General features: G+C 43.3%; 1 pseudogene; it reads left to right on the forward strand.

Annotated features, from left to right (window-relative positions):
• The first annotated feature begins 344 nt into the window (after positions 1-344).
• LOC126068847 (melanoma-associated antigen B2-like) lies at positions 345-1,377 on the forward strand (annotated as a pseudogene).
• Positions 1,378-13,155: the final 11,778 nt, after the last annotated feature.

Here is a 13,155-nt window from a genome sequence, read left to right on the forward strand (position 1 = left end):
AAATGATGGCCCTACAAGTGAACTTAGAAGAACCCCAAATAACCCAGTACATATTCCCTAGTGCCAGGCCCTGCTGTCACCCCCCATAAGCCCCAAGCATGGCTGGCAATCTACAACCGAAACCTTCCTCTAATTTCCTCTACAGGGTCCTGAGCAGGACAGTAGGAGGCTTGCGGAGTCCTAGAGCAGTGCCCTCCAAGAATCCTACAAAGTCGGCGTTTGTTAAAGCCAAGGAGGCATCACTCTGCTGCAGGGGTGCACAACCTCTCAGCCTCCCTCCTCCAGTGGGCCCACATCGCCTTTCCTCCTTACACTCCTGCCTGCTGTCCTTGACCAGAGTCATCATGCCTCGTGGTCACAAGAGTAAGCTCCGTGCCCGTGAGAAACGTCGCCAGACCCAAGGTGATACCCACAGTGTCAACGGTGATCAGACCATTGCAGCAGAGGAGGAAGGGTCCCCTTCCTCTTCCTCTCCTTCTTTTGGGGGGTCTCCCCCGAGCTCCCCTGCTGCTGGCATTCCCCAGGGGCCTCAGAGCATCCCACCCACCACCACTGCTGCTGCAGGTGCTTCATGCACAAGAGCTGCTGGAGGGGCCGAGGGCCAAGATGAGGGAGGTCCAAGTTCCTCTGCGGCCCCAGCCCCCACTGAGAGGTCTCAAAGAGACCCTGTAACCCGGAGGGTGAGCACGTTGTTGCAGTTCCTGCTGTACAAGTATAAAATGAAAGAGCCCATTACGAAGGCAGAAATGATGAAGATCATCAACAAAGGGTACAAGAAGCACTTCCCTGACATCCTGAGGAGAGCCTCTGTGCACCTGGAGGTGGTCTTTGGGCTTGAGCTGAAGGAAGTCGACTCCAAAGGTCAATCCTATGCCCTTGTCAGCAAATTGGAGATCACCAAGGAAGAGAATTTTATTGGTAGCAGGGGGTTTCCCAAGAATGGGCTCCTGATGCCTCTCCTGGGCATGATCTACAGGAATGGCGACCGGGCCACCGAGGAGGAGATGTGGGCATTCCTGAATGTGCTGGGGATCTACGATGGGAAGTGGCACTTCATGTTTGGGGAGCCCAGGAAGCTCATCACCAAAGATTTGGTGCAGGAAAAGTACCTGGAGTACCGGCAGGTGCCCAACAGTGATCCTCCATGCTACGAATTCCTGTGGGGTCCCAGAGCCCACACTGAAGCCAACAAGAAAAAGTCCTGGAGTTTTTGGCCAAGATCAGTGCTACCGACCCCGGTGCCTTCCAAGCCGTGTATGAAGAAATTTGGAGATTGAAGAAGAGAGAGACGCAGGCAGAGAATGGGCCTGGGCTGGTCCTAATGCCAGGGCAAGGGCCCCTTTCAGGGTGAAGTCCAGCATGTCCTCCCACCCCTAGTGAAGTGTGATGGAGATTCTTCACTTTGTTGTTGAAAATGGCTGTTAACCTTCTAATTAGTGGAGGCAAGGTGGGGCTGGAGGGAGCACATGTATGTCTTCTTGTGTTCCTGTTATACTCGAGTGACTTGTAGATTTAGCTCGTTTTTTTGTATTATTCAAATGTTGTTCTTTTTAATTGAAGGTTTATTAAGATTTTGAATCTGAAATCACTCTCGTGCATTTATTGCTGTTTTATTGCTTGATTTAGGAGTAAGAGTTTTGTATTGTGTAAAACAAATTGAAAATCCTTGTATCTTTTTTTCGTGATCTAGAGCCAGTTAACATGGCATCAGAATAGGGATAACCTTGGAAATGTTAGAGAGTGTGCAAAGAACAGTTGGGTTCACGAGGTAGAGGTGGAAATATATAAAAGTTGGTTCAACTCCTGGTTTCCCTTATTCCTTTTGGTAAAAGTAAAATATACATGTGCCTGGATTCGTTTAGCTTATTCGAAGAAATGGTAGGAAATAAATCGTGATGATTTCCACCTCTTGTTCACTGGTTCTTATTTTCCCCAAAGAGTACTTGAGCGTCTGCTCTTTGGAAGGCTTCACCCTAGTACTGGGGACCTTTAGGCAAAGACATCACATCCCCTGTGCATAGATTTTAAAGTCTAAGAGCAGCTATGAAATAAGGAGGCGGTAGAGATACTCTTCAAGACCTAAGGACTAGTACAAAAGGAGTGTGCACTTCAGGGATCCCTCTGGTATAAATGCCCTGAGGGAGGTCAGTTTTGGGCCTTGGGACACTTTGATCTCTCATGGTGGGGGTTGAGGGATAGTGTTGGGGAGTGGATTTTCACAGTAGGCTGCATGGGGTGGACAAGGGTAGGGGGTGGGTAAAGTGGGTTGGGTGAGGTGGGGGGAGCCCAGATGAGGCTGTGGTGGGGGGTGAGCAGGGCCAGACACTCCCATGATGCCCCAGCGTGTAGAGGCTGAGCCTGGAATGGAAACCAGTTCTTCCCATTTACTCTGGGTTTGTGGACAAACTAGAGAGGAATTCCCTCCTGGGTCAGGGCTGGAAGGTGCTCTGTGTTCTTGTCCCCGTGCACTTTAACACGTGCACTGACTGGGTATGTGTCACACAGTGGGTCCACGGAGTTCCTGAAAAATAGGGAGCTACTCCTTCGTGTCAGGAAGCCACTGTTAGAAGCCTTTTGTGCTGAGCTGGGGGAGCCAGAGCCCATGCCATTGAAGGGACTTTAGAATTAGGTTACCTTCAGTGTCATTTGGCAAACCCCAGGTGAGGACTAGACTCTTGGCCGTGGTGATGTGAATAAAAATTGGGGTGACTTAGCTGGAAATGCAGCTGGAAGGGTGAGTTGTTGGTCCTTAACAATAATTCTAGGAGTTTTGTGTTCCATTAAAGTGAGGCAGCCTCCTCCACACGCACATTAAATATCATACTGCCTAATATGGATTGAATTCCCCCCTCCCCAAATAGTTGTTGTGATTCCTAACCCTATTCCTGTGGATATAATCCCATCTGGGCATAGGATTTCTTTGTTATGTTAATGTTACAGTGTTGTCTTAAATCAACCCACCAGTGGCTCCACTGCAAAGAGATGTGGTCCGCTTCCTCCATTAAGATTATAGCCTTGGAAACCCTATGGGGCATTTCTGCATCCTTCATCCTATACGGTGGGAATCTAATCAATGACAGTGGGTTTAGTGTTTAGTGTTTTTGCGGGGGTTTTATTTTCTTTTATTTTTTGGCGGGGTTTTATTAACTCAATCTCTATGGAGATATTAAAGAGCAGATTGAGCAAACACTGAAGCAAGTAAGCACAGATAGGGGAAGATTGGTACCACGCCACCTGAGATCTCCAAGGAACCAAGAAACAGAAGCTGAACAAAGACAAGAACCTTCCCCCAGAGCCAACAGAGAGAACAAGCCTTCCCTTAGAACAGGTGCCCTGGAATCAGACTTCTAGCCTCCTAGACTGTGAGGAAATAAGTTTGTGTGTTAAAGCCACCCACTAGTGCCATTTCTCTTAGAGCAGCACTGGATAAGTTGGACACTACCTAATGGGTGACAAAAAGGTTTGCCCTTGATTACTAACCTCAAGGTTGGAAGTGCGAACCCACCCAGCGGCACCTCAGAGGAAAGGCCAGGCAATGTCTCTGTAAAGACTCCCACCAAGAGAACCCTATGGGTGCAGTTCTACTCTCTAACACACGGAGTCGCACTGAGCCAAAATCAACTCAACGGCAAGAACTGAATATAAAATATAATTTAGTTTGTCTTTCTAAGCAATTATTTTTTTCTGATTTCCTTTTTTTTTCCCTAGAGCACTGTATATTCTCTGACATCTCCTGGAGAAAACAAAACAAAACATTCTCAGGAGGGTAGTAATATGTGGTGTCAAAATAAAGTAATTAAAAAAAAAAGAAAAAAAAAAGTAATAGCTGATATTATTTAAAGACCCAATATTTGCAAGGTACTTTGCCAGGTGCTTCACATGCATTTCACAGAATGCACCAGTTCTAGAAGACAGGGCTAATTAAACCCAGTTCACAGATGAAGAACCTGGGGCGCTGAGAGTTTGGTAATGTGGGCGAGTCCACGACTCTAGTACACGACCAGGCTGGACTAGACCGCTGGTTGGAATTTGTCTGGAGCCCACACTGTTCCACTCCTCCAAGACAAGGACTGACTTGGTGTCTCAAATTCACTTTTGTTCTCACTGCTCCAAAATGTATCTCAGGCAAGAAAGACAATAACTTTGTGCCCAAAGCACTGGGTTGGACTATACAGCCAGAGTTGTAAGAGTAAATGAGAGGTAACGATAAGGAGAAAGCCCCGGTGGAGCAGTGGTTAAGCCCTCAGCCGCTAACTAAAAGGCTGGCAGTTCAAACCCATCCAGCGGCTCCACAGGACAAGGACCTGGTGATCTGCCCTCATACAGATTACAGCCCGTGGGGCAGTTCTGCTCTGTCACAGGGGTCACTGTGAGTAGAAACCGACTGGACAGCCCCTAACAAGAACAACAGTAATAAGGAAAAGAAAGATAATATCTGGCGACATCTATACATGCAATGCCAGATGACCTGAGAAGATGAGGGGCTCACAAAATCATCCTGGGGAGCCCCTGCCTGGAGAAAATATACCTATTAGAGCACAAATCACGTGAGACTGTGAGTGTGGCTGATGAAAAGAAGGGATGGCTGAGATTTTTTTTTCTCTGACAGCATAGACCACCTGTCCTGGGCCTCCTGCCTTGTGCTGCAGCTTCCTCATCTCACATGACTCCTCGGACAGGCACCCATTCTTTGATTAAAAACTGCTCACATTTTTAATCAAAGTTTCAGGAGCCAAAATAGAGACCCCCATGTAGGAAGACTGGGGAAATCAACACACTAGAGTTTCGGAGTCACCCAGAGACTGACTGGCACCTGCTCTAACTTAGTCATCTAGTGTTGCTGTAACAGAAATACCACAAGTGGATGGCTTCAACAAAGAGAAATTTATTTCTTCACAGTAAAGTAGGCCAAAACTCCAAATTCAGGGTGTCAGCTCCAGGGGAAGGCTTTCCTTCTCTGTCAGCCTTCTCATCAATCTTCCCCAGGACTAGGAGCTTCTCCGTGCAGGAACCCCAGTTCCAAAGGACACACTCTGCTCCCAGCACTGCCTTCTTGGTACTATGAGTTCTCCCCTCTCTGTTTGCTTCCCCTTGCATTTTATCTCTTGAGAGGTAAAAGGTGGTGTAGGCCACACCCCAGGGAAACTCCCTTTACATTGACTCAGGGCTGTGACCTGGGTAAGGGTGTTACAATCCCACCCTAATCCTCATTAACATAAAATTAAAATCAAAAGGTGGAGGACAGCCACACAAGACTGGGAATCATAGCCCAGCCAAATTGATACACAGAATTTGGGAGGGACATAATTCAATTCATATCATGCCCTCTGACCTACAAAGCGCCAGGCAAAGCTGTCAGGCTGAGCATCCCCTCACTTATCCTTTAGAGTTCTCAGGGACTTGAGAGCCTTGGCCTAAGAAGGGCACCTCAAGTCAGTAGATGCAGAAGTCTCAGCCTCTGATAGACAGCAAGGTGATGGTCCTGACTGAGGATAACGGAAGGATCCAACCAGAACAGTGGGGTCCCATAGAGTTCCACCCTGGCTATCAGTCCTTGCAGCTCCAGAACAGCCCTGACTGTATGTAGCTCAGGGGCCCCAAGTCAGTGGGGAGCTTCATCTGAGAGGAGCAGCCTCAGGTCAATGGAGCATGGAGTCCCATGACAAGTCAAGTGTCAAGGTGAGGACCCTGAATGAAGAATGAGGGAACACTTTACATTGGGCTACTAATCCAAAGGGTGGACGTTCCAGTCCAACCAGAGGTACCTCAGAAGAAAGGCCTGGCAATCCAGTTCTGAAAAATCACTCATTGAAAAGCCTATGGAGCACAGTTGTTCTTGGCACACATGGGGTTGCCATGAGTTGGCATCAACGCAACAATAACTGGTGAGGTTGTGAACTGTCTTAGTTTCTGTTAAGGGCCACATTCCCCTCTTATATCCTTCACTTCATCTCTCCTTTGAGTTTCAGAGGAAGAGACGTCCAGGAACCCTTCTGACTCCTGAGAATTCCTGGTCCTATGAACTTGTCTTTCCTTTCAGAAGTTTATCTTCCTTTCTTCATCAGCAAATTTCCCTTTGCAGCAAATATGCTAAAGTATCATGAGATCCACCTGGTGCATTTTTTCACCTGTCCATAAGTGGCCACCTTGATTACCCTCCCTGTTGTCCAAGCCTTGGGAAGCCCCTTCCCATACTTACCCTGGACTTCGCCATAGTATTTGCTTTGCTCAATGGGATAATAGCAAACATGACACAAGTAGAGACTTTTAAAGAGATATCTTGTGACCACCACGTGAACAAACGCAGGCTAACCTGCTGGATGGTAAATGCTGAATGGCATAGATACCTCCTTTGCCCTTGCAAACAGAAAGACAGACAGCCAGGCAAGAGATATTTGAGTGAGGCCATGGACCATCGGCTGACCACAAACTCAGGAGTGACCCCAGACAACACTACATGGTGCAGAGATGTGCCATCCCAACTGAAACCACAGACTCATAAACAAATTAAAGGCTGTTGTTTTGAGCCACTTAATTTTGGCATGGTTTGTTATATAACATAAATCTTAACTATATAAACCTTCTAGCTCCTGCTTTCATTATTTTCTTCCATTTATTGCCAAATCTTTTATTTCCTACCGAATATTCACTCATATACCACAAAATTATATAAACGTACTATGTATAAGGAATAACAGATATGGTTACTGTCTTTATGGAACAATGAAAATGATGATGGCTAAAATTTATTGAGTGTTTTCTATGCAACATCTAGCATGTTAATCTTTTAGCATACATTAGTTCATACATGAATTTTATTCTTGACCCCATTTTACAGATGCAGAAATGAAGGTTCAGGCAATGTTAAGATATTTGCTTTAAGTCACAGTAAAAGTGATGGAATTCAGATCTTTCTCCAGCGCCTGTGTTTAGGAACAGTTATAAAGAAACGTAGGAATTCAGCCTTAGGTCTGACAGTAACTTCTGCGTAAGTGAAGAGAATGTGACTCTGCTTTCTGTATCTTTAAGGGTCTGTCTAGCTGCCCTTTTACTATCATTCAGAATAAGAAGTCTTTTCCTGACTCCATTTCCTTGCCACTTAGACTTTGCTTCATGTCTTGTCCATTAGTATCTGTCCTCTTCTATGAGGAAACTAAATTTTTTATATATATATTTTTTATTGTACTTTAGATGAAGGTTTACAGGGCAAACTAGTTTCTTATTAAACAATACACATACTGTTTTGTGACAAGGGTTGCCAGCCCCAAGACATGTCAACACTCTCCCCTTCTCGACCTTGTCTTCCCTATTATCAGCTTTCTTGTCCAGAGCTCCCTTCTCGTCCTCATCCCTGCTTTCGTGTACTCATTTAGACTCTTTTTTTTTAATGGGCCTGCCTAAGCTTTGGCTGAAGGGGGAACTTCAGCAGTGATGACACTACTGAGCTATAAGGGTGTCTGGGGGCAATACTCTTGGGGTTTTCCAGTCTCTATGAGACACTAAGTGTGTTTCTTTTGTGTGTGTATGAGTTAAAATTTTATTCAACATTTTTCTCCTGCTCTGTCCAGGACTCTGTATTGTTGATGCCCCTCAGAGCAGTCAGTGGTGGTAGCCTGGCACCATCTGGTTGTACTGGACTGACTTTGGTGGAGACTGCAGTAGCTGTGGTCCATTGGTCCTTTGGACTAATCTTGTCCTCGTATCTTTATTTTTCTTCATTCTCTCTTGCTCCCAAAGGAGTGAGACTAGTAGAGTATCTTAGATGGCTACTCACAGGCTTTATGATCCCAGATGCTACTCATCAAAGTAAGAATATAGAACATTTTCATTGTAAACTATGTTATTGCAATTGAACTAGATGTTCCCTGAGACCATGGACCCCACAGCCCTCAGCCTGTAACTTGGCCCCTCAGGGAGTTTGGATGTGTCTATGGAGTGTCCATGGCCTTGCCTTGGATAAGTTGTGCTGGCTTTCCCAGTATTGTGTACTGTCTTCCCCATCACCAAAGTTACCACTAGGATACAAAAACCCTTAACACTAATTGTCTTTGGGGAAGAGGACATTCTTTCCATTTAAAGAGTTTTTTACTATTTGAATTTTTGTACCATATGCATGTAGTAGTTTTTCAACAAAGTTTTAAACCTAATTTGAAAGTAATGTCTTTTGAAATTCAACAAAATTTTAGAAAAAGATAACATTAATATATTTTTTTTTGTAATAACTATCCTTTTAAAAGTGAACAGTGTGAAAAGGTAATTGGATCTAAGGCTAGCTCTACATGGCATCAACCCAACGAGCAGTTTATTCATTGGGGGAAATATTTTGTTGGCTTGAGTCAATCCAGAGGTGCCTCAGAAGAAGGGCCTGGCAATCTATTTCCAAAAAATCACTCATTGAAAACCCTATGGAGCAAACCCAGTTGTACCCTGACACATAGGCAGTTGCCATGAGTTGTAATGAACTTGACAGAAAGAGGTTTGGTTTGGTTTCGGATAGACCACAGAGTCAAATTGAGATGATCTAGAATTTGTGGAGAATCAGCAAGAAGCCTTACTCAAATATACCTTTTCTAGTGCCTGTTATGTTTAATGTACTTATCCAGGCATGGAGTCTTCTAAAATAATACAAACATGAAGGACATGTTCGCATCTCTGGTGGAATGTGGCCTAGGATAGATGTCTTAGGGAGCACACAAAAGAATAGACAAAAGAAGCTAAAAGGAAACTAGCAAGAGCACCAAGACATCAGACTTCACTTAATAAGGGGTCTTGTTGTGAACTGGGAGTCCCTGGGTGATGCAAATGGTTAACACTTTACAGTGGTCTGCTAAGTAAAATGTTGGAGGTTCCAGTTCAACCAGAGGCACCTCGGAAGAAAAGCCTGGCAATCCAAATCTGAAAAATCAGCCATCGAAAACTCTATGGTGCACTGTTGTTCTCTGGCATATGTGATGTCTCCATGAGTTGGAATCAATTCAACAGTAAAATCAGATAAAATAAGTTGAAAAAATGAAGAAACCCTAAGAACCATGTGGGGCTGTATCACGAGAAATAACCTACGAGTGACCGGAGTACCATAACAAGGAAGAATAACAGAAAATATAGAAAGAATTGTTGAAGATTTGTTGGCAGAAAACTTCCCTGATATCTTGAGAGATGATAATATATCTATCCAAGATGCTCATGGATCTCCACATAAGGTAGATGTTAAAAGAAAGCCACCAAGACATATTATAATTAAACTTGCCAAAAGAAAAATAAACAGAGCATTTTAATGCAGCTAGGGATAAATGAAAAGTCACCTACAAAGGAGAGTCAATAAGAATAAGCTTGGACTACTCGGCAGAAACCATGCAAGCAAGAAGGCAATGGGATGACTTATATAAAGCATTGGAAGAAAAAATTGCCAGCCAAGAACCATATATCCAGCAAAAGTGTCTCTCAAATATGAAGGTTAAATTAGGACATTTCCAGATAAACAGTTTAGGGAATTCTTAAAAAACAAATGAAACTACAAGAAATACTAAAGGGAGCTCCTTGGTAGAAAACCAATAATATCAGGTATCAACCCAAGACGAGAACAATGGACAGAGGAATCAGATCTCAACCCAGATAGGGAAATCACAAAAATAAATCCAGATAAAAAAACACTCAGGGGAGGCTGAGCCAAGATGGCGGAATAGACAGAGGCTTCTGGCGAGCCCTCTTTACAAAAAAGACCCAAAAAAACAAGTGAAATGAACATGTCTGTGACAAGCTGGGAGCCCTGAGCTTCAAAGGCAAGCTTAGAAAATGAACTGAGAGGCAGGGGGAGGAAGAGACGGTTCAGAAGCAGAGAGGAGTTACCGGATGTGAATCATGGGGAGCCCTCAGTCACTATTCCTGGAGCAGCGGCAGCAGGCTGGTACTAGCATTCGGCCGCAGTTTCCTCAGGGAGAAACAGCCAGCCACACAGCCTACTCACACTTTCGGAAAATGATGGGGAATGGCGCTCTCGCCAAAAGCTAAGTAGTTGTGTATATTTTAACGCACCCCCCCACCCGCAAACTGGCTTCAGCGGCTGAATTCTCTGGGCCTCAGATAGACACTATTGAGCACCTAGAGCCCTCCTCCCGGCCTTGGGGGAGGAAAAAATTTGCATTTGGGGGAAAAGTTAATTTGCTAGCACCACTAACTGAGGGAGCTCCGGACAGAAGGAGCTTCTGTCCAGGCATAAACCGTCGGTGGACTTTGAGTACCTTTCCCTTCTGCATGGACCTGTGTGGGGCTATTTCAAGAGACTAGGCCCTTGTTGGCAGACTCCAACCATGTCAGCTGTGCGGTGGAGAGGTGGGTGTTCAACATTTGACATTGCTTTGCCTATTAAACAAGGTCCTGACCTACCCACATCAGGGACCTAAGGACTGGTAGCTCTACTCAGGTCACCCAGCCACCCACGACAGGGGTCCAAAGATAACTGGTACGTTCCAGTCCTTACAACCAAAAACTTTGGGTGCCCATGGTCTGTCTGCAGAACCCACCCTCCTTCACGCCCTAGGGAACAGGGACGTGCTTTCCTCAGAGACACTAGGGGGTCGGTTCTCAGCCCCCTGCCTTGTTCAGAGCGTGACCCCCTGCTGCAATCAGATACTGGTATATATGCCAATCACCCCTGCCCTTCTAAGACTGTAGGAGAGAGCCTGTACCACACACTTGATGATCAGCTACCTGGAAACCTAAGCTGAATTCATACAAGAAAACTGAATGGACTCCTAAACTGATATACCTGATAACAGCTCTAGCCATCTGGGGACAGGACATCAGAGCTCCAGAGGCGAAAATAAGCTAGCTCACTCGAGCAACCCATAGGAGTATACCAAAACAAAACAAAGCAAGCAGCTACGACACAGTAAGCAAGCATAAACTAATACAATACCTTATTGATGGCTTGGAGACAACAGTCAGTATCAAGTCACATAAAGAGGCAGACCATGATCACCTCAACAGGCTCTCAAAACAAAGAATCCAGGGATCTTCTAGATGAAAATGCATTCCTGGAATTACCAGATGCAGAATACAAAAGTTTAATATACAGAACCCTTCAAGACATCAGGAAGGAAATGAAACAATATGCAGAACAAGCCAAGGAACAGACAGATAAAGCAACTGAAGAAATTAGAAAGATTATTCAGGAACATAATGAAAAGTTTAATAAGCTGGAAAAATCCAGACAGGCAGCAATCAGAAATTCAGAAGATTAACAATAAAATTAAAGAAGTAGACAAGTCAATAGAAAGTCAGAGGAGCAGAATTGATAAGTAGAAGGTAGAATTTCTGAACTCGAAGATAAATCATTTGGCACTAATATATTTGAAGAAAAATCAGATAAAAGAATTTAAAATATGAAGAAACCTTAAAAATCATGTGGGACTCTATCAAGAGAAATAAGCTACAAGTGATTGGAGTACCAGAACAGGGAGGGATAACAGAAAATACAGAGAGAATTGGTGAAGATTTGTTGGCAGAAAACTTCCCTGATATTGTGAAAGATGAGAAGATAGCTATCCAAGATGCTCATCGAACTCCACATAAGGTAGATTTGAAAAGAAAGTCACCAAGACATATTATAATCAAACTTTCTAAAACCAGAGATAAAGAGAGAATTATAAGAGCAGCAAGGGATAAATGAAAAGTCACCTACAAAGGAGAGCCAGTAAGAATAAGCTCGGACAACTCGGCAGAAACCATGTAGGCAAGAAGGCAATGGGATGACATATTTAAAAAATTGAAGGAAAAAAAGTGCCTACCAGGAATCATATATCCAGCAAAACTGTCTCTAAAATGTGAAGATGAAATTAAGACATTTCCAGATAAACACAAGTTTAGGCAATTCATAAAAACCAAAGCAAAACTACAAGAAATACTAAAGGGAGTTCTTTGGTTAGAAAATCAATAATATCAGATATTAACCCAAGACTAGAACACTGGGCAGAGCAACCAGAAGTCAACCCAGATAGGGAAATCCAAAAATAAAGCAAGATTATATATATATATATATATAAAAACTCAAAACAGGGTAACAGTGAAGTTATTATATAAAAGAAGACAACCTTAGAATAATAAAGAGGGACTAAGAAATGTAATCACACACCTTCCATATGGAGATGAACATACGGCAATACAAAGAAATGAAAGTTAGGTTTAAATTTAGAAAAAGAAAAATAGGGGTAAATAATAAGGTAACCACAAAGGAGACAAATTATCCTACTCATCAAAATAAAATACAAGAAAAAAATAGAGACTCAGCAGAAACAAAATCAACAACAACAAATATGAAGAAAGGACAATATATAATCTATTCAGCACATAAAATTAAGTGGGAAAAAGAAACTGTCAACAACACACCAAAAAAGACATCAAAATGATTGCACTAAATTCATACCCATCCATAATTACCCTGAATGTAAATAGACTAAATGCACCAATAAAGAGACAGAGAGTGGCAGAATGGATAAAAAAACAAGATCCATCTATATGCTGCCTACAAGAGACACACCTTAGACTTAGAGACAAAAACAAACTAAAACTCAAAGGATGGAAAAAATATATCAAGCAAACAACAATCAAAAGGAGCAGGAGTGGCAATATTAATTTCTGACAAAAAAAGACATCAAAATGAGAGCACTAAGTTCATACCTATCCAAAATTACCCTGAATGTAAATGGACTAAATGCACCAATAAAGAGACAGAGAGTGGCTGAATGGATTAAAAAACATGATCCGTCTATATGCTGACTACAAGAGACACACCTTAGACAAAAACTCAAGGGATGCAAAAAAAATATATCAAGCAAACAACAATCAAAAAAGAGCAGGAGTGGCAATGTTTAATTTCTGACAATATAGACTTTAAAGTTAAATCCACAACAAAGGATAAAGAAGGACACTATATAATGATTAAAGGGACAATAGACCAGGAGGATATAACCATATTAAATGTTTATGCACCCAATGACAGGGCTGCAGGATACATAAAACAAACTCTATGAGCATTTAAAAGTGAGATAGACAGCTCCACAATTATAGTAGGAGACTTCAACACACCACTTTTGGTGAAGGACAGAACGTCCAGAAAGGAGTTCAATAAAGACACACAAGATCTAACTAAATGCCACA

This window comes from Elephas maximus, chromosome X, assembly GCF_024166365.1.
Source record: "Elephas maximus indicus isolate mEleMax1 chromosome X, mEleMax1 primary haplotype, whole genome shotgun sequence".
Classification (NCBI taxonomy): domain Eukaryota; kingdom Metazoa; phylum Chordata; class Mammalia; order Proboscidea; family Elephantidae; genus Elephas; species Elephas maximus.